Raw genomic sequence first — 22063 nt, 5'->3', positions numbered from 1 at the left:
TTCCAGTGGCCTCCCACCAGCTGATAGCTCCCCGGTCCATACCCCTACCCTCACAAGTGCATCAACAAATGGCACCATCACCATGGTCACACCAGTTCTCTGGAGCTGGCTGACAGAACCCTCATCTTCATCAAGAAGCACCCACTGATGGACGAGCAGGTAGAGCCTTCATCGGGCCAGCCCCTGCTCATGAAATCACCAACTTCACCCACCTGGTGGCTGACCAATTTACAAGATTTGACAAAGCCACCTATACACTGCTGTTCATTGGCACAGGTAGGTAAGCTCTTGGGTGTGTCAGGAGCTGGGAGACACCCAAGAGCCTCATTCCCTGTCATTGACACTCCCTTCTCCAGACTTTTCCAGGAGATGGCTGGCTGCTCAAGGCTGTGATCCTGAAGCCTGGGGTCCACCTGATTGAGGAACTGTGAGTGTTTGATAAGGAAACTGTGGAAAGCCTTGTGCTGTCACCAAGCAAGGTAGCTAATTAGACTCCATGCACTGCCATTGCACCCACTCCACTATCCCCAAATCAGGTTGGCATGGTTGGCCAGTTCAGCACACCTAAGTCAGCTCAGGGCAAGCCTGGGAAGTCATGGTGTGTGCTGACAGGATTGGCACTCTACAGGAGCATTATGTATACCCTGGTCCCTGCAGGGCTGCATTCCCAGAATTAGTCCTGGAGAAATCTCATGTTTTTTTTAGACACCTCTATGTGGGTCCAGGACTCTGCTTACAGCCTCCTCTCTGATCCTCTCCATACTCGCCAGACTTCCCCAGCTTTGGCATGTTTATGGTGCCCTCCCAGCATTGGTTTCTGCCTAGACCCCAGTGGTGCTCGGGGCCTGACCCGCTGATTCCCCACCATGTCCCCTGAAGTGTTGTCTTTTTCCTTAACCCTCATACACATTTGCAGCATCCTCTGGATGATGATTTGTTTGCCTTTTGCAGCTATTATCACTTAAAATTGTTCCCCAGCACATGGAGTAATGGCAGAAAGAATATGGGGTTGTGTAAACACTCAGATTGGCAGTTACCATTCAAACAGAGAACACCTTATGCTGTGCTGGTGCCATTGTGAGAGCCAAGAGCACTGGAGGAAAATGTTTCACGCCTTCTGTGTGTATAGCCTCCCTGTTTTCTTGAGACTTACACCTTCCTTTGCAGTGCTGTCTTCTGCCTCTTCTTCATGTGGGCACCTCTCATGCTTGTGCTCCTTGGAGTCTGAGCAGCCCTGGGATGCATGTGGCCCTACCAACCCTCTCACTCCTCTTCTCCCATAGAAGCTTCTCTTTGCTGGCTCCTGCTCTCAGTTGGTCCAGCTGCCCCTGGCAGACTCTGTGAAGTACCACATCTGTGCAGACTGTGTCCTTGCGCGGGACTCCTACTCTGCCTGGTGCATCAACACTAGTCACTGTTTGTCTGTGGCCAGCTACTCTGGGTGAGCTGGGTTCTGCAAGGGCTGGGACCAGGAAGGTGTGTGGATACGGTGGTTAGAACCATGCTTCTGATACCCCTTTCCTCTGCCAGATCTCTACTTGTTCAGAACATGGGGATCTCAGATACCATAGGCTTTTGTGATCTTCATGGTACTAAGAAAGGTGAGCTTTTTTTGTGTTCCCCTCCACTCCAGATGGGCTGTGGTCCTTAGGTGGATTTTCCACATCACACCTCCCTGGCCCTTGGTCTCTTGCACTGACTCTGCTACCTTCTCTCTCTGTTGCTACAGTCAGGTGAATGCTGAAAAACATCACAATGGTAGTGGGCACAGACTTGGTACTTCCCTGTTCCTCTCCTCCAAGTTGGCCTATGCCCGCTGGATCTTTGAGGGCCAGGACCTACCTGCAGATGAGCCAGGCTACATCCACTATGATGCCCATCTCCAAGCCCTGGTGGTGATGACTGCCCAATATCACCATTCTGGGGCCTACAACTGCTTTTCAGAGGAGTAGGGGACATGGCTGGCTGTTGAGGGGTATCTTGTGGCTGTGATAGTGGGCCCCTCAGTGACCTGGAGGTTCAGGCCCCCATGGAATACCCATGGCTTATGTGGCTGGCTGTGCTTGCCCTGGTGTTACTGGTACTTCTGGTTTGGTCGCTTTGCCAGCGGCTTCAGGAAAATCTGGAAAAAGATATCAAGGCAGCAGAGAGGACCCTGTTGTACCCGCTGGAGTTGCTCAAAGAACACATCAGTCCCCTTTCCAGCTCAGAAACAGAAGAGTAATTTTGAGATCCTGTTGGATACTAGTAATTGGAGGTCCCCTCTAGATTGTGCCTGGACATTCTGGGGCCAGATTGGAGGTGGGTCCCTATCTGCACCTCCTGGCATCCCAGGCCAGCCCCTGCCTTCTTGAACACCTCTTTCTAGGGCCCTCAGGATCGGGCCTAAGGGCCTGTGATTTTGTTTAGAGACACTTTTGGTTGTTAAAATGGCAGGTGTTGTCTACATCCTTTCATGCCCAGGTCAGCTCTCACCCTAAGGACTGTTCTGGCTCAGAAGTTCAGTTGTGCTGATGTTGAGAAAGAAAACTTGCCCTGTCCAAAGCAGGGCCCTTCCCCTCCAGGTTGCTCTGACACACCTCTCATCTTGCTGTCCTCAGAACACTGTTGTCACCTGACTCCATTTTGTTTCTTTGTTTATGTATTTTCTAATTCCACAATGATAAAGATCTTTTTCAATTCTATTGTGTGAATTATTCCTCCTTCAAATGATACCTTTTCTCTGGGGTCATTTTGCTTTATTCAGATGTATTATTTTTTGTACTGGGGACTGAATCCAGGGTTGCCACATCCCAAGATCTTTTTTTATATTTTACTTACAGACAGCATCTCCCTGAATTCCTTAAATCCTCACTAAGTTGCTGAGATTGTCCTTGAACTTGCAATCCTCTGCTATCAGCCTCCAGAGCTGCTTGGATTATTGGTGTGCACCAAAATATGTGGTTTAATTGTTTAATAACAGCTTAATAGTTTTTTTTTTCAGGGAGAAAGCTGTCCTTTCCTGCCCCTACTCTAGTTATAGTTTAACTAGTCATAAATATCTAGAATGATAGGTTGTTGTTGTTGTTGTTGTTTAGTCCTTTGGAAATCTCTTTTATCTGCTTGTGTCTGCAGCAGTTGTTAAATCTTCTTTTAATCTGATTATTGATCTTTGATGCATAATGTTCTTTTGGGTTTCTTTTAGATGTTCTCCTTTTTATTTATATTTTAATTATTGTTATTTTATTTTTGGATTTTGGTACTGGGGATTGAACCCAGGGACACTCTAACCCTGAGCTACATTTCCAGAATTTTTATTTTTTATATGGAGTCAGGTTCTCACTAGGTTGGTTAGGGCCTTATTAAGCTGCTGAAGCAGGCTTTGATCTGCAGATCTTCTTGCCTCACTCTGAGTCATTGGGATTACAGGCATTCACCACCACACTCAACTTAGATTATAACTTTTAAAAATTGGTATATTGTAAATATACATTATCATAGGATTCATTATGCCACATCTGTGCATGCCCATAATTTGGTCAATCTTGTATATAATATTCTTAACTTGGGATTTTTTTCTCCCTGGGTTTAATGTAGATTTCAGTCCTATAACTCCAAGTTGATAAGTCAGTGTGTCTTATTTTTTGAGGGAGTTTCTGCTTCTTTTATTGTCTTTGTACATCTATTCAAATGGTCCCTTTTCTCACTTTTATGTTTTGTTCATTTGTTACCTTATCAGGGAGGCCATCCCTGCCCACTGCATTATAGCCCTTCACTGACTTCAGAGCACCTAGCACCACCATAATATATACATACACACACACAGTTTATGCACACAGATATATTTCAGACTAAGCATATATTTATGTATAAGATACACACATATGCATTATTCTTACCTTTCCATAAACTCCATGTAAGCTCCATATAGTATCATGCTGGCCTGTAATCTCAGTGACTCCAGAGTCTCAGTGGGAAGATTGCATGCTCCAAGACAACTTGGACAATTTAGTGAGGCCCTGTCTCACAAAACAAAAAGGGCTGAGGAGTAGTTCAGTAGAAGCACACCCCTGAGTTCATTACATTAAACAAGTTTCTTTAACTTTTCAAATTATTATTTGCCCAAATCTACGAGTTGGAGGTAAATATTGATATTTAGTATTTTATACTCATTTGGGAAGATAATTCTTGACTCTTATTTTATAAGTCAGAAAAAAGAAACCAAGCTTAGCTTTTCAAAAATTGGTTACCCTGACAAAAATAAAATTCTAAACTTGCACTTGCTTCCATTCCCTGAATAATATAAAAGAATTGATTTTACAAGAACTACAAGAAACCTGAAATTCCTTGAAGCACCAGTTTAACAAATTTACCCCCACAATTATTCTGAAAATCTTAATTTAATTAAGGCAAATAATTGTGTCTTGTCAAATGGGAATATTGGACCTCTGTTTGTTTATTGTTTTATATTCCAAGGGGCTTCCCAGAAATGTACCAATTTAAAATCTTGTTAATTAGCCATTATTTAATGAGATTAACTATCATTATTTTGGAATACTAAGTATAGTGAAAATAATAGCTGAAGAATATAACTATGCTAAGCAATCAATAACTTGGTTTATTTATCCTAACAACAATGCAAATTTTATAAAGAGAGACAAGAATTAAAAAAAAAAAACAATGTTTGTCTGTTTGTTTTCCACAGATACATCACCATGTATCTATGAAACACAATGCTGGTTAGTGTTCAAAACATTTATTGAATGATTGACTGATGGATATAAAACCAATCTAATCATATGGAGGACCTATTTCCTCAACATTATTGTTAATTTCCTCCAGGTTCCATTGGGAACATAGGTGCTGCTCGTTATTCCTAAAGAAATTGAGATAGAGAACTGGTTAGAAGAAGATATTCATATCTTCTGAATTTACTGCAAAATAGTTTCACTGATTTACAATAGCTATATAGTGGATGAATAAAGGTATGGAAAGAAATGTTACTTGCTGAGAATGAATAACTCAAGGTGCCTTTCTTTGTTTGGGGCCAAGCTCCAGATAAGACATTTACTTTCCTCAACTAAAAGTACCATGAGGTTTTTTCCAAAAACATAATTTATGAAGTGAATAACTTAAAATTTATCAGAGTTCATATTTATCTTAAATATATATTCAAATTTACTTCAGTCCAATCAGTATGAAACAACTAAAACTTCCACTAATTATGTGCAGATAAAATAGCCAACTAGTTAATATTTTTAATCAATAAACTCCTTGGGGATAGTTACCTATTCTTTGTAAATTTTTATTTCAATGAAAAAATTATTATTTCAAATAATAATTTCAATAAAATAATTTACCAAAAAAGTACATACAGATCCGCAATCACTTATACTAAAAAAACATTGGAAACAAGATATACTCCATAACTTTGTGTCAAAACACAAGTGATACCAAATTGACCTGAAGCAATTTACAGTTCTTATATAACTCATTTTCAACCCCCAGCCCTATGTTGCAGCTCTGCCTACTGGAGTGTGTCTTCCCCACCACACTGGGCAGGAGCTAGTGCTGACAGTTAGGGCACCATCATATTTGCAGAATGCTTTATACCTGATCTGCCTCCACTCATGTGTTTCATGCCTTTTCCCTGTCCCCACAGAAACTTCAGGTCAAGGAAGAGTATAGAGCTACCTTCAGTGAGATCAGTAAATCAGGGTACTGGCTGCTGTCAGAGATGGAACTGCAGGTGTTACTCATCATTACCAAGTGCTTTGAGGACATGAAGGTGGCAGCTTAAACTGTGGATACCAAGAATGTGGGTGCCTGAGTAGGCCAATGAATGGGCACTGTGGGAATCTCCCAAACTAGGTAGGGCCTTGCCCCTGACTGCCCACCCACTGTTCCTTCCCCCAGGACACCCAGATTCTCATAGAGGTGCATAAGTCAGGTTATGCCCACCCTGGTGATGTGGAATTTGAGGACTTCAGCCAGCCTGTGATCTGTGCACACTCAGAAAATGGCCTGGACACCTGCTCAGATAGAGAGCCTAAGTTCCAGGGCCCTGGCCATAGTTGTGCCAAGCGCTGGCCTTTTGGCAAGAAGAGCAAGGTGGGGGCCCAGAATGTTATGTGAGAAGACACTGAGTGGGGACAACTGAGGCCCTAATGAGTTGAGCCCAGCCACAAGAATGCTGAGTCCTGGGCCATACTTTTCCTCTTTGTTACATTCCTGGGCTGGAGGGAAGGAAGGCAAGTCAGCAGCACATTGGCCTGGGAGTCCCCTGAGACTGAGGAGGGCAGGATGTTGTCCTGTGGCATCTGTCTGCTGATGCTCGGGATGCTGAGAGAAGATCTGCTGGTGGAATTCGTGCTGGACTGACAGTTTGTGTTCCTGTCTTTTAGGAGTGCCCCTAACCCCAGATCTCTATTCATCTGATGGATCCTTATGCTCTATAGTTTTGGTATTTTTTGTTTGTTTGTGTGTTTTCAGCATCAGACGTAAACCCTAACACCACCGGTTTATATCTTGGACAGCTCCTGACTCCCTAGTATGCCTTAGACACCTCCCACTGACACCAGCCATTCTGGTCTTTAGCCCTCTCCTCCTAAGCTGTAATCCCCTGACCTTTCCTGCCTTCCACAGCCCTCTATGAGTGGCATGCCACTTTGGCCTGTGTCTGAAGACTTTCTTCATGCAAATGCCTCCTGTACCTCCTTCTAAACTGAGTCCAGAAAGCCCAGTGGACTATAGCATCCCTGTTCCTGCCCCTAGACCTAATAGTCAAGGGATGTAGGAGATGGGGTAGAGAGAGGTGTGACCTCTTTCTCTGAGTCTAATGTCCTCCTTGTTACCTATCAGATTTTGTGTTGCCCTTACATGTATTTTCTGTGTGATTATGCATCTTGATTTGGGATATTATTACTATTTTTATTTCTTTTTTGCTTTTGCTTCTCTGCATCCATACTTATGTTCATCCTTCTGTCAATCTTCATTTTCTGCCCTTGCCTCCTCCTTGCCTGTCCCCTCCTGGACCCAGCTGGTAGTCACGCCCCCGCAACCCTCTTTTCCCTAGAGGGAGTCATGTCCTTGGCCTTGCCTAATGGGTTCCCTTACCAGCTATGTCTATGACCCCTTGGTCTTATTGAGTGAGATCAGTAAGTCAGTCAATCTGTGGCTATCATCCTTCCAGATCCTTCCAGAAGGCCATGGGGGTAAGTGAGGACTGTAGGAAGAGGGATGGCATTGGCCCTCCCATCAGAAAGGTGGTGGACTGTAGGCTTGCTTCCTGCAGCCAGCTGGGTTCCACTCCTTCTTCACTCTGTCTATGACCTTGCTCCCAAGATATTTGGAAGGGGAGGAAGGTGGACTTGAATCTTCAGGAGTGTGCAGCGCCTGGAAACTTCAGCTTCAGAATCCCAGACTCAACCCTCTCTTTCCTTTGCAGACTGTGGCTTCAGAGGATTTTAGCCACTTGCCCCAGGAGCAGCAGAGAAAGCGGCTCCAGTATCAGTTAGAAGAACACAACCAGGAGCTGAAGAAGAGGTAAATCAGAGGTAGGGCCTGGCAGAGGGGCCAGGCAGGGGACTGAAAAGTGCCATTGGGTCATATTTAAAAGAATGGTGTGCTCAGCAGTAGAGTGCTTGCCTAGCACAGACAAAAAGTAACCATAAAATATTTACACTCAAATGCACCCAAAAATGTCACAGAGACACCAGCAGGGAGGTTTTATAGGTGATTCTTCATACGCCTGGAAGAAACTGTTGCTTTCGCTCCCATGCAAGGATTTCTAGCAAACAGAGTGAAAGTTGACAGCTTATTTAGAAGGCTGGGAAACCTGGGTTCCCAAATCAGTGAGTAAGAATTCAAGTCAATGAAATTATGGTCTCATTTTTCCTCACTTCTGGTTTTAGATACAAAATCCTGACAAGAAAATTTAATGATGTACTTCAAAACAATACATGGCATGGTGGTGTTAGTTGGGTGCCACAGAAGTGTATGCTTCATAGTAATCACAAGAGGAAATTTTGTGTTATGTCTCCTTCACCAGAATAGGAAAAGGTTATTTTTTAAAGAAAAAAAATACATAATCAATTGGGCATTATCCCAACAATGCAAACATGGTTCAATATCAAGAAGCCTTACAGTCTAATCCATCACATTAGAGAGCTAAAAGGAAATAAAAGCATATGGCTAACTATTTAATAATTCAAACATTTAAATATTAAAAATAAAAATCTGCCAGGTTAAAAAGAAAATCTATTTTGGATATTGAAAAACTATCTATTTAGATAGAAAAACTATCTATTTTGGATATTGATTATATCAGTATAATTTCAAGGACTATAACACACACACACACTCATAACAAATATTAATATATTATTAGTGGCACAGAATGTTAACTTGAGGCAGCTCTGCTCATGTGGGGCAAGGAGTATATAAAAAGTCTCTGTAACTTCCCTCAATTTTTCTATAAATCTAATTTTTCTCTTAAAATTAAAAAAGAGAGATCCATATATCTCAGGACATAAAATAAATAGTATCTACATCTTGCTCAGAAAATCTTTAAATATATGAATACTCTAAATTTATGTATGCAAAATTAATACTTAAATGAACATTTAGATCATTGAATTATTCTGACTATAAATGAAGTTAAATGTAATATATCTTTTGTTCCAGTTATTTTACTCATAGATTTAAGTTTAGAGCAATTCTTGAAAAAGTTTGGAAAAAACACAGACATGATTGCTTTATTTTGGCATTGTTCACAGAAATGCCAGAATTAGAGATAATCAGGAGAAGTTGGAGACAATGTTAAGATAGTTATACTGGATTTGTACAATTTCAAATGTATAAAATTGAATTATAGCTATATGAATTAAGCACAGAAGACTTATTTAGTGAGACATATTTATATTTATCCAAGTACATACATAAAACTCATTAGAAATCTGCATAAACAGAGAAGTGGGCATTAGGGATGAAGGATAAGAAAAAGGTGAGTTTGGAGAATAGCATGAGACAAAATGCAGAAATTCATGAGATGACCCCTGTGCACCTGAGATGAACACAAAAGAGAAACAACTAAAAATTTATTTACCTAAACAAAAATCATTTCACCATTTATTAATCATTTTATCCTATTAGGAAAATAAAGTATATACATTTATTTGTTTATTATTATTGTTGTACTTAAGCTGGAGAAAGAAAAGAATGAAAAGACTCTTTCTCAAGGTAACTCAGAGAGTGGAAAAGCATAAATAAAGCAATGATCATGGATGACTTCTTGAGTAATGGTTCATCACCATTTTCTCTCATTAGAGTAAATACAAGAGGGAAAATGTTAGGAAATTAAGAAAAGTATAAAATCACCCCAGAGGAATAATACGCAGTGAAAATAATTCTTCTATTTATCTCTAGTGGCAAATGTCAAGGAATTATTTTACAAAAAAGCAAAAAGGAGGAGAAATATCTGAATTTTCTTTGACGGATTTCTTTTTCTATTTTAACTTGATTATGCAGCAGAAATGGATTTCTCATTTTGAAACCAACAAAGGGTGGCATTTTGGCCTTCTCACTCTGACCTTGTGTGGATTTTCTATTTGCATATTCCATCTCAAGTGCAGTATTTCTCAGTATCAAGGACTAGATACACAGCAGAGCTGTGCTGCTTAATGTATCATCTGTTCACAATGGTTTTTCATAATGGCTCTATGTTGCTTGGCGATGTGCACTTAATTGCAGCAATCCATACAATACTCTGTAATGCTCCACAACTTAATTAGCTCTTCCACATATTAAGGGGATGCAAAGAGAGGGAAAATTCATCTAGATGTTAAAGGAGAATTCACATAGTTTTTCCTCAACTGATATGTCATAAAAAATTAAATGACATTTCCTTTACTCTTAAGAACTTTTTGAAGAGTAAAGTATGAATAAATTCTACACATCTTTTGCCACAGTGGGAGGGGAATAGTTTATTTAAAACAAGGGCAAACTGAGGAAAAATTATCCTATCCTAATGTCAAATTTAATGCATGTGCTCTTTACCTTGGCTTTCAAAATCGAAAATTAGCATAGATATCTGGACATACTATCTTAATAAGAACATCATTAATTATAATATTCTTTAAATATCACTGTAGAGCCACAGTTGGTTTTAATTTCATATTTAGAAATATCAATTTTAGCTGTTTAATTTGATAAGGTAAAACATATAGAGAAAAAAACCTATGATGATAACACAGAAATTTTTATTAAAAATTTCAAATTTATTAAAATTTGTCTATGCTCAATCTTTGTCAGTGCTAGATATTTTTCTATTTTATAAAAATAAATTTTAAAACATATTTCTGATAGGATTTAAAATGCAAACAAGTAATATTAAAGATACACCAAGATATTATTGACATATAGTGTTAGCATCTCTTTGAGGCACTATATATTCTAAATAATTTTTTATTTTATCTAAGTCTCAAAACTTTATGATGTAAATATTTTTAAACAAAATTCATAGAAGGAATCTATGGCCTCAAAAAGGTTAAGAAACTTGATAGGGCATAAATACTAAATGGCACAAATACTAAATCTGGCACTGACAAAGACTGAGCAGAGATATTTAGTTTGATTCTGAGTACTGAAAGGAGAATAGCAATATGGATGGTCAGAATCGAGAAGGACATAGATAAGTTTATATAACTTCCTGTTTTAAACTAAAGTGCATACTTCAAGTGAACTTCTCAAGTACATTTAGTTTGAAATATATGTTAGAACTTCATACATGTCCATTGATAAATGAAATTTGCCGCAGTCCGGCTACAGCAGAATAACCGGGGGGTGACAAATAACTTGTGTATGTTGATGCAGCAGGAGTGGAAGCCATTTATTGTAGGATCTGAGCGATATTTATACATTTTACACAGCTTATTTAATTAGCATAAAATAGATACAGCAGTCAACCAATAAGGAATCTCCACACTTAATGGCTCGCTTTTGTTACTTCACAAACCACTCCCTCTGGCATTTGACCAGGCGCCATCCAGACTTGTTTACAGACTTTAACATTTCTCTGGCAAAATAACAGGTGCCAATCTGACTTGTTTACAGACCTTAACATTTCCTCCTTTTGTTTAATTTAAATAACGACCATAGTGTTTTTTACAGAAACACCATAAATAACCTGCTAGAAACAGAAAGGGAGGATACAAAATGCTACAATACCAAGCTAATTGATGGCTCCATGCAAGAAACTCTTGGAAAAATTATACCAGCAATGACACCATTAGCAAAGATATTGAGTTACAATTTGTTGTAGATTACAGTTTGTTATCTCAGTCCAGGTAAAGCAGTGTCTCAATAGATTAACTCACAGTCCAGGTAAGTTCTGCAGGCAGCTAGCTTAAGTTGTAGCAGCAGAAACAGCAACAACTCCGAAGTCTCATCCATTTCTCAGCCGAAGTTTCTTTCAGTTCTCAGCCGAAGTTTCCTCCAGTTCTCAGCAACACTGTAAATTTTTTCACCTTTGTTTTCACCCGCACTGGGACAAAGGCAGGAACTCCGGATGACTAAAGAAAATCCTGTAGCATTTCACTAAGAAAAGAACCTTCTGAACAATTTAGTACATTATCTCAAGGTTTTTTACATTTGAAATAAGCCTTAATAGTACTCATTACTCATCAGCCTCCAGGTGTGGGATACCCATTGTAGTTACTGGTCTTGGAAATGATCAAACTTCAGGGACACCAGTAGCATCTTCTGCCATCTGTAGCATCCCGGGCAGCCCCAGATGGCCCTGGGGAAGAGTTCCAGAATCAAACTGCTTCCAGGAAGAGGGAGCAAAAGCCTGCGAGACTGTGCCTCCAGGTCAGGTCTAGATTTGGACTCACAGTGATGATTTGCTCCCCCGGGCAGGCGGGGTGGGGCGGGGAAGAGCCCGCAACTGCAGCTTGGAAAATTCTTGCTGCGCCATGATCAGCTTGGGCAGGTGGCAGCCGCCTTGTCGTTTCACGCACCCTCCGGTATCGAAAAGTATTCAGTAATAGCTTTTTGCTGCAACTTTTTTCTTGATAATCCTTCTTCTTCTGATCTTTCTTTTTCTTTCTGACTAGGGTTTCTGGGCTTTTATCAACACATGCCCTAACTATTCTTGGTTTCACTGAGGTGCCTTTTTTCCCTTATCAATTTACTTCTCACCCCTTCCATATTTTCATCACAATGACAATACAACATTTCAAGACAAAACAAGACACAAACATACTGCATTAATCTTCTCCATTTTCTCGAAATGGCCATTTTTCCTCTTGCCCTATCTGCCTAGGGACGAGCAGATTGATCCCGTCCTATCTATGGATGGGCAGCTTTTTTCATCACTTACCCCCGAGTGTCCCGGGGCTCCTCATATGGGCCACCATCTGCTGCAGTCCGGCTGCAGCAGAATAATGGGGGGGGCTTCCACTCCTGCTGCATCAACATATACAAGTTATTCATCACCCCCCAGTTATTCTGCTGCAGCCGGACTGCGGCAGAAATTGATAACTGAATTATAACAGAATGAAAGGTTCAGAAAAAATGGAAAAAATAGCAGAAAAGAAGTATTCAGACCATTCTTTTAGTTATTTCCCTGACATCAAATTTCTTTGTATATCATGAAGTTATGATATGATTATGATAAAATTATGATATGATTCAATCTGTTATACTAACCAAGATATAATTGCATGGATTTTATGACCTATATAAAAAAGAATTAAACTTTAATCATTTATTTCATCATGATAACAATCTTTATTATAACTTATAAAAATAGAATAAATATACTTTTGGTTCATAAGTGTGATGATTATTGGGTGTTCATGTGGCTGGTGTGGGAGATGTGCCTTGCTCTACATCTTGTCTCTACATCTGCACATTACTTATCTGTTGTCAAAAAAAGGCTAAGGAAGGTATTTTATTAGGTAAATTTAAACTCCTTCCTTCTCTCTTGAGTTCTTATTTCTTTTTAATAAGTGATATAATTCCACCTTACTCTGATCTCTCCTCCTGGGGCCCATGAGCCACCCTAGAAATTCTCTAAAAAGAACAAAATTACCTTCCAATACATATCACATACTGTCCTGTTCAATTTTCAATTTAACATACTGTCTTGTTCAATTTTCAATTTTTTTATTTTTCATTTTTTTACAATTCTATACCAACTAAAGGATGAAGTCTAACTCTAAATAATGACAGATCTGAACTTTCTTGATCTCTTTACCCTCTTCACATAATTCCAGTATATTATATTTTCACTTCCCTGAACACAGTTGATTCAAAATATATTCAGGCCTCATCTCCTGGATGAAAATTTACAGAATAGCCCTGAAAAACTACCCTAAATTGTTTAATTATTGTATTTTGCACATAAAAGTGAACACAAATTTTTCATTATGTGGATTCCCCATTTTCAGAATGTTAATAGTATTTGTATGAATGTCAATGTTAATTTTTTCTTACAAGCATAAATTCAAAAGAAATTGATAAAAAATTCTTTAAAATTATTAAGGTACCAACTAATTATAACAAAACTAATGTCTCATTTACACTATTTTTATTAAACAGATGGAAGTCTGATGGCTTTGACAAATAGATAACATAGAAATCAAGATTCAGTGAGGGAAGGAGAGAAAGAGAGAAGCACACAGGCAACTTCACATAAAAAGTAGCTTTGAGGGCTGGGATTTGCTCTCCTAGTGTGGGTGGGATCTGGGTTCGATCCTCAGCACCACATAAAAATAAAGGCATTGTGTTCTGTCAATGTACACCTAAAAAGTATATATTAAAAAAAGAGTGGCTTTGAGTACTAAAAAGTTAATTTTTAACCAATAAATCTCTAAGACAACATGGATCTGAAAGTTTTTATAATTCTTCCACTTTTTTAAAAAATTCTAAGTCAAGAACTTTCACACACACAAAAAGAATTCTGAGCTAGAACAACCACAAAAAAAACTTTAAAAAAATGTTTAGGAAAACTGAGAGCTACCAAAGGTTTATATTGCACCAGAGCCACTACAAATGTGTTTAGGACAGCAAATATTTTAGTATATGAGAAGATAAATCTATACACAACATACAGAATGAACTTCAGTTTCACATAATTCACATATTGTTATTGTTTGTTGTGAAGCTTTTAAGAAATTCAAATATCTTAGAAGAAACAACTGAACCTTGCCAATATAGTAAGAATTCTTGCCAAAAATGAACATATGTAGTTCTAAATCTTTAAGTATATTCTTTGCCAAAAAGAAAAGATGTATACTAAATAAGATTTATTTAAGTTTTCTAAAGTTAAATAGCAATAATTCAATTGAATAAGTGATATTCTAAAATTGTTGGCTCTTGAAATATGCATCTTTTTTAACAAATTGAATTAGGAATGATGAGATTTTAGAAAAATCTTATCAATTTTAAGGAAGCTAGCTACTTTAATTTAAGTACCTTTTAACTCAAAACTTGGCAACTCAGAGATGTCACATGACTCAATTATATGCATGTTTAAGAACTGTATCAATTCAACACACACTCATTCAAATGCACATTTTACTGAGCACTATACCAATATCAATGGAGGTCATAAAAACATTAAAATACTGTTGCTATCATGGAGGATTTTATAGTCTAGTTGGAAATTCAAGACCCTAGAAATAACAGCAAACAAAAGGAAGTGCATAAAAATGTAGCTTAAAAGAGAGTCACAATATTGGTGGGTGCTTAAACAACATTTTTGGCTATGAATTAGCTTGAGTATGGCTTCATTATTGCATTAGCATTCTTCAAATATAATACCATGCATAAAAGAGCATAATTTCATTTGGAAAAACAACAACAATAACAAAATAATGGAAAATAACTTTATTCCCAGAGAGTGTTGTTAAAGTCAAAACACTGAATAAATGAATCTATACAAAGTATTCTTTCATGTAAATGCTAAAATTAATTAAAACAAAATAGTCATGTTTAGTATGGGGAAAGACACCAATAAGTTGTAAAAACATTAAAACTAACATGAATAGAGAAAATCATCAAAGAGCAGCATTTGTTTTCATAAAAAAACAGTTTCTCCAATTCATAATTATTTTGAGTTTTGGTGAGTGGGAAAAAGTTCCAAATATCAGAGCTAAGGAGGAACTTTTTGAAAGTGTCATCATTAGAGAGAAATAAGGAAATCACAATATGCTACTCTTTCATTAGAAAGGCCTGGGGACTCATCCAACCTGAAGGCAATGGAGGAGCCTCTGCCCTGCTAAATAAAACTCTCACAGCATTCAGATCTCACAGATCTTCTCTTTTCATTTTCATCCATTTTGCATCTTCTTTTTCTTTCTAATCTCATTTCTACTAGAATTTTAGCTTTTCCAATGAATTGTCTTACTCTTTCCATCTTACATATATGGTTTGGTTTCTTCACTGGAATTTTGGTTTTGCTTTTATTCTAAGATGCATTTCACTCAAATTTGTTTCTTAGCTCTAAATACTACTCTCAGATTTTAAGCCCAGTTGAGCTAATTTTCTTTTTCTTTTTTTGCTTTTGATTTCTATATCTCCTATCAATATATTTCTTCTGAATTTAAGGTCAGAAAAGTTAGGGGGTAGCCTCCATTCTGCTTAGTCTGAAATATTGACATTTCCTCTTGCAAGCTTGTGTTTTGCTAGTGATCAATACAAAAGAGAAAAAAAAAAGCAGAAATAATAAATTGATAACTCATTGCTATAAAATTTAAGTTCAGTCTTAAAACCAGTTCCAAAATAAAAATATAGTGACATAAATATGTACAAAATATTTGATTTTATTATCATATTTTAACTGACTCGTGTTTTCATCTAAAATATTTTTGAGAGGTCTCGAAAAAAATCAATCAAAGTATACATTTATATTAACATCAGAAAACTCTTTCTCTCTATTTAAAAAGATGTCATCCACTCAAACTCATTTCTACCTCTAGTGTGGTGCCTTAAGACCATCATATTCTATAGTCCTAAGAATAAATTTGGGATGCTTTCTTGGGAACTTTTAAATACTAGAGATATATAGAAATAATTTTGTCTTTGAGCAAAGAAGCCTATTCTTTATTTTACTCTTTAGATAGTACAATTAGTCTACATTGCTTTTCCCCTAGGATTCTATAATTTTGGCAACTTTTCCATTCATTGTTCTTGCCCAAGGTACATGTGGGCCACAGACTTTGAAATAGAAACACATGCTCCATTTGAAGGACAAAGGTTTGTCCTAGTCTAGCCTCAGTGAAACTTACAAATGTGGGGGCTGCATCAAGAAAATTGGGCAAAAAACTTGAAAGAAAATAAAAACCATTCTCAGCTCACTAATGGAATGAAGAAATATATTTTTGTGTTTTATTTTTAAAATGGGGACTATCTCATAATCTCTGAAAACCAGCACAATGTCAGAAAAAAAATTATTGCTTAATAAAACCACAGCAACAATCACAGCTTACCAACAATAACTCTGAGGTTTATTTTTGCCCTTCTCTTATCCAAAGAGTCTCTCTTATTTTTGGAGCATAGTGCTATCTCTGGCTAATACAAGTTTCCCTAGCCAGTCTCTCTCACAGGCAGGTAATCTAAGAATGGCAGAAGGCATGAAGACTGTCATTGTAGGTTCTTTGCATGGCTTCCCATTATACAGGAAAGTACCTCTTATCTTCTCTGGGACTCATTTTTTTCTCCTCTTAAATTACAATAATAATTAAACTTACTTTCTAGGGTTTCTTGGGAAATTAAAATAACTAATAGAAAGAGTGATCCATGCACTTGTTAAATTAGTTTTCTTACTTCCCTCTATTCTCTCTGTATTAGTCAAGGTTCATTAGAAAAACAGATTCAATAGATTGTTTGCATGTGTGTGTGTGTGTGTGTGTGTGTGTGTGTGTGTGTGTGTGTGTGTTTGTGTGTGTGTGTGAGAGAGAGAGAGAAGAAGAAGAAGGAGGAGGAGGAGGAGGAGGAGGAGGAGAGGAGGGTAGCTGGAGGAGAGGGGATACAGCTTAATTTTAGGCATTTGCTGAGATTGATAATTCTAAAATCTGCAGAGCACTCCTGTGGGCTAGAAAAGAGATGATGATGTAGTTTCAGTCTAAAGGAAGTCTGGCAGCTGAATCATGCTTCTTTAGAAGAACTCAGTCTTTTCTCATAAAGCCTTCAGATGATTGGATCAAATTATGACAGGTATTTTGTCTTACTAAAAATCTATTTAAATATCAGCCACATCTAAAGAAATCTTCATAGCAACCTCTGTAAGGGAATTTCATCAAAATTTTGAGACTTATTCAAGCCAAGTTGACACATAATGTTAAGCATCACACTTCAATGTAGCAAGCAGTAACCACATTTCAAGGCAAATGCAATCCATATATTCTATACTCTTGTATAGCAGAAAGTCTATTCCATTTTCTCAAAAGTAGGTGGGAAAATTCAAATCATAGGATAATGAAACCACCTTATCTTAATGTAACTAAATTTGATTAAACATTTTTATTGAACATTTTGGTAGATATTCCCCTCCTAAAGTTAATTGGTGCATCCTTTATTACCAGAGAAAAGGAGGAAGTATGTGTTACAAAAGTTTTCCTTATTTCTGTAATAAGCTTTCTTTATTTTAACAGAACCAGATAAAGTTTGGGAAGTCAGGAAATGTCTCACTCAGAAGATCCTATTTAAGATTGGGAATCACAAAGGGCTATATGTTCATTTCACTTTGGAGGTGGGTTGACAGAAACTAATATCCTAGTAAAGGAAAAGCTTATACATAGAATCTGAGGCAATTTTGAGCCAGCAGGAGATGGGGATAAAGAGAAAAAAAAGAGCCTTTCCACCACTCCAATATTAAGAAAAGGAGTCAGAGCAGTGGGAGGTGCTCTGGGAAAAGATACCAAAACCTGGATTTTCATGAGGTTTCCTTCTTTGAAGAACCAAATGTCTTTTAGGACCTGTCTGCTTTGAGCACCACTTCAGTGACTTCAGATCATTACCCCTGCCCCAGGGTTTACAATTGTTACCTGCAGATAATATCATTACTAGAATTACAATGAACAACGTTCCTTTTTTGAGAGAGAGAGAGAGAGAGAGAGAGAGAGAGAGAGAGAGAGAGAGAGAGAGAGAGAATTGAGATAATTTTTAATATTTATTTTGAGATTTTGGTGGACATAACATCTTTATTTTATTTTTATGTGGTGCTGAGGATCAAACCCAGCACCCTGTGCATGCCAGGGGAGTGCTCTACCACTTGAGCCACATCCCCAGCCCACCAATATTCTTTTTTACATTTTTAAATATAAAATGTTTAAATAATTGGAAAAGTAGGAATTATATGTTTACAAATACCTGTGTTCCTGCTTCTTGGCATTTAGGATCTTAAAATTTAGGACAACATTGCTTCTAAGCCCTTTCCTTAGGCAGAACAAGGAAATACATTTGAAAAGTCATGAATTCTTAGAATGTCAATTCAAATTTATTTTTTTTTATATTTTTATTTTGTCTCTAACAATGAAATCTGGGTTTCTAATAACAATAACATGTAACATGATATATTCCAACAGGTTTGACTTTGATTCTGTTTCTTTACATTTATTCTCTGTTCCATTATAGGTAATAGTTTATATTTATTTTGTTTTTTATCATTACTTCTTTTTTAATATGAGTATAATATACATGCATTCCTACTTACTTTTCCTTTTTTAAAAAAATGTTAAAATATAGCTGTGACCCCTGCTTGTAAATATAATTATGGATATTTTCAAAATATGGAGATAAAAGTCATCCCTGCACATCATTGAAAATTACTTACTTATTGCTGCTTATACAATTTAGTATTTACCTTTGGTCTAACAATTTAAGACAAAATTACTTGTTAATAATTTGTTTGCTCACTTATATTAAAAGTAGTTATCATGATTGTAAGATTTATAATTTTATGGTTCTACTTTTAAATTATGCATTGTTTATCCGTCTTTTAAAAATTTTACAGATTGTAAATCCAGGTTGCTTCTGGATTATTATTAAATGAAGTGAATTGGACTATCCATAATGAAATACTGCAGTGAAAGACTTTTTTAACAGCATGTGTCTAGATACAGAAATAAAGCCATGCATACTGGAAGAGGGGCAGTTATATTCTATATGTGCTTTATTCACTGTGTCTTGGAACACTACTCACAATGTAGAATACTTTGTCACCTAAGGTGTTAGGATTTTCACACAAGGTAGAAGATACCCATACAAAGACTGGTTGTGTAAGATCAATGTTGGGAAATTGGAAATGGCAAAACATCCAAATCCAGGCATTAGAGTCATAGTCTAAGGTATTGGAATGAGAAAATTATTTTAATTCCTCTGGCGGTGTAGACACTTCAGCAGAGGGCTTGGAGTTCTCAGTCTAGTGCTGACACCTCCCTTTTAGTTGCTTTAGACTTAGGCCCAATGCATGCTTCTGTATTTTGCTTACACCATGTTATGGCCTGCCTCTTTTTGACTTCTTGCAATATCAGTGCCCATTGTTCACTGTGTGATGCCACAACCAGCATAGCCAAACTAGTAGGTTCCAGTGAGGGACAAAGAGGGATGAGAAAAATAAACACACTCACACACACACACACACACACACACACACACACACACACATGATTTTTAGGCTTTGGATTATCTGTTGAGTATGATGATCCTGTGTTTCAGTCAGGATGTTGAGGAATGTCACTTAAGTGGAAGTGGTTCTCCTTAAGAGAAGCTGCAAGTATTTATTCATTCAGCCCCTTTTCTAGGTTTCATTCCATTGTCAAATGTGGGAATGTTTTGCATAACCATAGGTTCTAAAGATTTCCTCATTTACTTTAGTTTTGTTTTTATAAATGTCATGGTTTGGGTCTAGAATGTCCCCCAAAGCTCAGGTGGCAGTACTGAAGTTTTAAGAGGTGAAAAGTCTGGATTACAAGGGCCCTGACTTCCATCAGTGGGTTAACCATTCTAATAGATTAATAATTTGAATGGAGCAGGCTTGTAGGCTCATAGTAGAACACCTGCACAGCATGTGTGAAGTCTTGGTTTCCAGCTCCAGTACCAACAATAAAACAAATTAATGACTTGAGTGGAAGTAATGGGAGGTGTTGAAAAAGAGAAGCACATCAGGTTGTCTGTAGAAAGTGGGTCCCAGGCTGTGGCCTGGAGGACTGTAAGGTCCCTTATTGTCCGTCTCTCTCTCTCTCTCTCTCTGCCTGATTTCTGGAGGCCAAGAGCTGATCACCTTTCCTCTTTCACGCCCATTCACCAGGAGGTTTCTGCAGTAGAGTTGGCTGACCACACTCTGCCACCATGAGTCAAAATAAAACCTTGCTCCTCAGAGTTGCCCTCCTCAGGTATTTTGGTCACAGTGATGAGGAGCTGACCAACACCCTGTGCATCTCTGTTGTGTTTTCTCTCAGGTCCATGGCCCACTTTAATATTTGTATAGGGATCGTGACTTAGCTCATTTCCTTTTTGCTAGTGAATGATACCTGTTGCCCCTGATACCCATTGTGGACCAAGCTGCCTTTCCTTCACTGAATTGCTCTCTTGGCTTTGTGCAAAGTTGTCTGGCACATTTCTCTGGCTCTCTTGGTGCTCTTTTTCAGTCTATTGACCCTGTGTCTCTATCTCTGTCATTGTTTATAGTTGGTCTTTACGCCTGTGGAGATGGGATGAGTCTGGAAGTCTGGTGGACCAACTCCTCAGCTTATTTTTGGTTTCAAACTATTTTAGTTGTTGTCATTCTTTTGCCTTAACAATACAAAGTTGGTAGTGATGTTGTTTTTGTCCAAAAAGTCTTGATGTGATTTTGATAGGGATTTCTTTGCTCCATGTTTCCTGGTCCTAAGTTTTTTCCTACATCAAATGGTGTTGTGGCTTTTGCCTTAATCATCAAACCAGAGTTATAAGACCTGTTGAGAGGAGTGCCTGTTATGTAAACATACACTTCTGTTTGTTAGGTGCTTTCTTCCTGCTAGTCCCTCCTCTCATCAGTCCTTTCTGGACAGAAACTTCTTCTGACTCTTCCATGGAGCAGGTTTGCTGGTGGCAAGTCATCTGTTTGCCCTCACTGGAAAATGTCTCCCTTATCTCTTCATTCTGAAGAGTATTGTCAATGGATGGGGAATTATGAGAGCTCTTATCTTTTTGAAATTGAAAAATGTTTGCCAGTTTCCTTTGGTATTCATCTTTGTGATGAAAAGTTCATTGTCATTCAAAGGAGTGGTAGTGTAGAAAATAGTTTTCCTGTGAAGAGGACTAGAAAAATTGGGCCATATGTGGAGAGGACCATTCCATCATGTCAAGCCTGTGTTGTTTTATTCTAGGATAGGAGAGGTTTGGTGCCATGAGCAGACTGCAGGTTCCACACTCCCTAGCCTTAACTTAGAGACCCAGGAGAAATATTGAAGCACTTGGCATGGTGGATGGTGACCATGACTGGAATCCCAGCAGTTCAGAAGGCAGGAGGAATACAAACCCCAGGACAGCCTGAGCAACTTATGGAGACCCCATCTCAAAATCAATTTTAGGACAAAAACCTTTGAAGTAATGAGTGAATTTCTTACTTGTTTTTACTCCTTCCTGGTGGGATTCAGGCCTGGAGGAGATGCTGGTTCATCCTGAGGAACAGCCAGGAAAGCAGTGACCCAGCTGTTCTGGAACACTACAAGCATGACCAGTCCAAGAAGCCCTTGTGGATCATCAACCTGGACCTCTGTGAACAGGTGCATGCATATGTGACCTTTCATGAGAAGGGGCTACCAGGTGGCTTTGTGTTCGACATCCAGACCAGGGATCGAACCTTTTACCTTGTGGCACAGACAAATATGGACATGCATAAGTGGGTGCAGAGCATCTGCCAGGTCTGTGGCTTCCAGCGGCTGGTGCAGAGCAAAGGTACAGAGAAATTGAACTTCTCTGGAGGCTGAGATGGCTCTTATGTTCCCAGAAATTGAACTCAGGTCCACTGGGCCACTGAGCCATATGCCCAGCCCTATTTTGTATTTTATTTAGAGACAGAGTTGCACTTAATTCC

General features: G+C 38.2%; 2 pseudogenes; both read left to right on the top strand.

The window, feature by feature from the left end:
• The window catches only part of LOC143390287 (semaphorin-4C-like), a 67880-nt pseudogene extending 65526 nt beyond the window's left edge, over positions 1 to 2354 (top strand).
• A 10443-nt stretch (positions 2355 to 12797) lies between these two features.
• On the top strand, positions 12798 to 12906 carry LOC143390305 (small nucleolar RNA U13; annotated as a pseudogene).
• Positions 12907 to 22063: the final 9157 nt, after the last annotated feature.

Source organism: Callospermophilus lateralis, unplaced genomic scaffold, assembly GCF_048772815.1.
Source record: "Callospermophilus lateralis isolate mCalLat2 unplaced genomic scaffold, mCalLat2.hap1 Scaffold_52, whole genome shotgun sequence".
NCBI classification, from domain to species: domain Eukaryota; kingdom Metazoa; phylum Chordata; class Mammalia; order Rodentia; family Sciuridae; genus Callospermophilus; species Callospermophilus lateralis.
The sequence above is the reverse complement of the archived record's forward strand: the minus strand, read 5'-3'. Positions and strand labels throughout refer to the sequence as shown.